Below are 4,681 nucleotides of genomic sequence, written 5' to 3'. Positions count from 1 at the left end.
CTTTCTGAATTTATTTTGGAGACAATGATTTGCTCAGCTTTCTCCAATGGCTTAAGATCCTCTGCCTGCAATTCTGTGTACCACCATACACACCCTGCTCTGCTGTATTGTGAATCCCTAATTCGGGATCTGGATTCAATCTGGGTTGAAATAAGCAACCATCACTTACTAGCTGTATGGCATTGGGCAAGGCTTTTAATCTCTCAGCATTCAGTGTACTCACCCATCTTGAAATGGGCCTACGTCTTGTACTGTTACAACAGTTATCTCATATTGCCTCATTTGTGCTAAGTATTGAGCACAGTGACTAAATGAAAAGTGCTTGATAAACATTAGGGATTATTATTATTGTCCAGAAATCTTCACACTCAAATCCCTATCTTCGATCCTATGACTTCATCTGTATACATCTTCTATGCACAGACTCCTTTTCCTGAACATGTCTTTGACTCTCTCTACCCCTTGGATTTCAGTATATGGTCTGATATTAGGAGGAAAATTCATATTGACATGTGATCATTGTGACTATTAGCACTAATTATCTGACGTGCTTAAAGAATAAAGTATTTTAGTTAATTAGGTAGTTAACCTAGAGGAAACACATGTGCTAACTATATCTGAATGATTAGAATTTAAGAAAACCAGGGGTGCCTGGGTGGCTCAGTTGGTGAAGCGTCTGACTTCAGCTCAGGTCATGATCTCCCTGTTTGTGAGTTCAAGCCCCATGTTGGGCTCTGTGCTGACAGCTCGGAGCCTGGAGCCTGCTTGGGATTCTGTGTCTCCCTTTCTGTCTGCCTCTCCCCTGCTTGCACTCTGTCTCTCTCTCATAAAAACAGAACATTTAAAAATTACAAAAAAGAGTTTAGTAAAACAATGAACCCACTAATTCCTGAATCCTGATTTGAGGATTTAGAAGATACTTCAGTATTTTAAAGTATTTGGGAGAGCATAATAGAAAAGAAAATCAATGAATAATATGAAAATGAAATGGAGAGTTCTGAGATTTAGGATCACTTGCAACTAAGGTCATTTGGATTTTTAAAAAATTATTCTCATATCATCCTTCATTGTATCTGTTTTCCTGAATAAAATACTTCTTTCCCTCCATTGGTACACCTAATATAGAGGTAAAACATCTGCAATCAGCTTTTGTGTCCTGCTGACATATTTTCTAATTCTCCTACTAATGAATGTAGTATGGTACAAGCTACCTTGTCAGAAACCACAGGGACTGACAGCAGTTAGTTATTTCTGAAGATTACCATTAATTTTCAAGAAACTCGTGACAAACATGTAGAAAGAGTAGCATTTTGCAAATAATGTATTGTCCTCTTTAATATAGAAATGACCTCTATATTCTCACGGGTCCCAGTTCTTCAAATAGGCTTCTCTCTATTCTTGAGAGCTGAGCATTTTATCAAATTCATCAAGAGGTCAGTTTAATCTATGTTTGAACTGACCCCACATTTTTATCAGCCAGCTTGTTTTTACTTTTATATATCAGGATGATCAAATTTTTCCCTTTTTCCTTAGAGAAGGACTGATGATGCTTCACAGTTCTGTGCATTTGCAAGGAATTACTTTTACATAACACCTATAGTTCTGAACACTCCATAAAAAGATTCACTGTGGTCTAAGAATTTAAAAAGTCATAACTGGTTACCTCAGATTATAAAATTTCATAATATGCTTCAGTTTTTCAAATAGCTTGAAGGGTGCCATTAGATTCAATATATAAAACCTTTCATACAATTAAAATGGATTCTGGTGTTATTGTGTTGGCCTCAGTGCCTGCCATTAACTGTCTGAATTTTTGCCTCATACCAATAATGCACAAACTACTTTAAGATGACTTAATGGATTTCAATGATTTCTGAATCCTGACTTCATTTGGTTTTGTTACACAAAAATACTTCCCTCTTGCCATACTACCTTTAATTTTTTTTTTTTTCTGAAGTCACACTTTTGTGAATATTCTAATCAACCTTAAAATTCTTGGAAGTTACTCTCTCAGGTTAACAGTTTCAGAGGCAAGGGTACTTCACCAAACCATTAAAATGTAAAATAGCCAGTAGGAGCAGTTAACAAAAGAACAAAAGTAGCAACCTCACCGACCCGTGGGAAGCCAGGAGACAATATTCGGGAATACAGATACCAGGCAGTCATTTTTGTTCCCACAGTCAGGTGAGTAGAGGTTTTACCCTGACCTGGAGAGAATACCCGCATACCAGTCTAATGCCCCTGAAAATTCTCCTGCAGATCCTTCAGAATATTGAGAATTTGTGGTAACATTTTAATAAAGGAAAAATTCCATCAATCCAGCAATGTCTCTAGCCAGTAAGATGAGTCACTCTGAATTGCATGAAAGTAATTTAGGAAAGCCTTGCTGGTATCTCAGTAACAGAAATAAAATCATTTTTCGTTTTGGGGCTGGTGGGGAAGGGGTTCCAATCTCTACAAGCAGACTAATTTCATCAGGAAAGTGGAGGGACTGAAAATATTCTGAAAAAAAAAAATCAACAAAAAGACCCTCTGATTCAGAATCTGAGGCTGTCTTTTTTGTGACAGGTTGTGAGGTGTGGGGGAGGGGAGTAGTGGCAAAGAGGGGTTGCCTAGGATACAGAATACACAATGCAAAGAAAAGTAAGACTGCCTTCTGTAAAGCAATTGAGAAAGAAAAAAGAGACTCAATATTTTCACATAACAACCCTTAAAATGCTAAGCAATACTGGCATTAAAACTGGCAGTACAATTCAAGATTGTCTTGGAAACAGAGGACATTAAGGTACTCAAACTTTCTTCTCGAATAAGAGCATCAGGAACACTGTCTGGAACCAGGCGGGTGAGGGACACAAGACAGAACAGAATTAATGCTAAAGGAGGAAAGGAGAGGAGATCAATGCCCTGATAAAGCAGGAGAGTGGTATGAATAGCATGAAAGTGACCTGACCCCCGATCCATCCCTGGTATACTTTGCATGCACAAAAATTACTGAGATTAGCCACTCCTTTCTGACTTTTCAGTGTATTTGTTGGCTAAAAGTAATACAGCCTTTTTAGATTATAAACATACCCTGAGTCCTGAGGGTATGGTAAGGACATTACTTTTAGAAACATGGTAAAACGGCCCCCCAATTCACCATGAGAATCTCAACACTTCAGAGTTTAGAATGCTGAACTTGCCTTGCTCTCCCTGGTACCATTTCCCTGATCCTTCAGATCTCATCTCCATTATCTGACCTATTCTTAACATTTCCTCTTATTCAGAGTTACATACTAACACCAGTTATATAACCCTACACACGCATGTTGACTGGGTGTGTTTTGTGCTTCATATGAGATGGGTGCGAGGTCCAAAAGGGCTTATTCATACATTATTCATACAACAGGAAATTGGTGCTGACCACCATCTGGGAGCTCAGGTGGAGCTGAAAGGCACAGCCCCTGGTACTCCTCCATGTGGACCTATCTACATGGCTACTCGGGCTTCGTCAGAGCATGGCCACTGGATTCCAAACAGGAGGAAATAGGAAGCCCCCAGTCCACTTATGGCTTGGACCCAGAAGACCTAGAATGCCATGTATGCCACATTTTATTTATCAGAGCAGTCAGATGGCCAGTGCAGAATTACAGGAAGAAGAATTACACTCTACTTTTGGATGGAGGGTGGCATGTATGTATGGAGACCAAAGGAACTGATGTCAGCCATCACTGGAGACCATCACACAGACTTAATTTCATTCCATTTCTGACCAGGTTAAGCAAAACACGCTTTCAGAGTCTCTCTACACTGTAATAGTTCTGTAAATTCCAAATCAACACAACAAACCTACTCTTAGTGTAATGTGTTTTATCTAAGATTTTTCTTCATTTAGTCATTAAAACTAAAAAGCATTGTACATTTTCATTGGCTTAACTGTATTATTTTGAAGCAAATAAAGCATTTAAAACACTAAGTAAAAAGTTAGTTACTATCCTTTTTCTAGTGTTATGATATCCACCAATAATTTGCTGAGCAGAAATAATTTTCAAGGAATTATGCTGAAAGTAAATGAAACTTTAAAGGCAACAGATGCCTGAAAAGCTGACTTGAAAAGAGAAACGCATAGTATGATAGCAACCAAATAATTATGAAGAATAACAGCTAAATATTTAACATTTTAGTCACGCTTTGAGAAAGACAAAATCTCTTTGAACATAATGCAGTGTAAAAAGAAAAAAAAAAAGATGAGAAAGAAGAAAAATACCAAGTAAAGGGCTAGCAGGAAAAAAAGTGAGACCAAAATTGGTAAAATATAGCATTTCAGAGAGAATCTTAGTCAAAAAATAATTGAAAAATGTTTATTTATTAGAAGATCACTGCTTTATTTACCCAAAATGAAATATGGATATGTCAACCCCCAGTTCTGTTAAATTAAATATGCCCAGAAAACCTCTTAAGAAATTAAAAAGATTCTGAACTATTTGTCTTATTTATTAGTATTACAGTCTGACACCACACATCTCCAACTGGAAGAAAACTAAAAACCCACATACCAAGGTGCCAGACTGAGAAACACACGGCACTTTCCAATAACCAAAGTCTGGCTATTTGTAGGTGGTGAAAATCTATTTAGGGACCTCCTTATAGCTTGATGAGAAAAACATCATATGTTTACTTTTAGGAGTTTCAGTAAGAAGAA

General features: G+C 37.4%; 1 long non-coding RNA gene across 1 annotated transcript; it reads left to right on the top strand.

Moving 5' to 3' along the window:
* Nucleotides 1-2,618: 2,618 nt before the first annotated feature.
* Nucleotides 2,619-4,462, top strand: LOC131511968 (uncharacterized). Its single transcript, XR_009261845.1, has 2 exons — nucleotides 2,619-2,785; nucleotides 3,389-4,462. It is a non-coding gene; the product is annotated as an uncharacterized LOC131511968 (long non-coding RNA).
* Nucleotides 4,463-4,681: the final 219 nt, after the last annotated feature.

Source organism: Neofelis nebulosa, chromosome 5 (genome assembly GCF_028018385.1).
Source record: "Neofelis nebulosa isolate mNeoNeb1 chromosome 5, mNeoNeb1.pri, whole genome shotgun sequence".
Taxonomy (NCBI): Eukaryota; Metazoa; Chordata; class Mammalia; order Carnivora; family Felidae; genus Neofelis; species Neofelis nebulosa.
The sequence above is the reverse complement of the archived record's forward strand: the minus strand, read 5'-3'. Positions and strand labels throughout refer to the sequence as shown.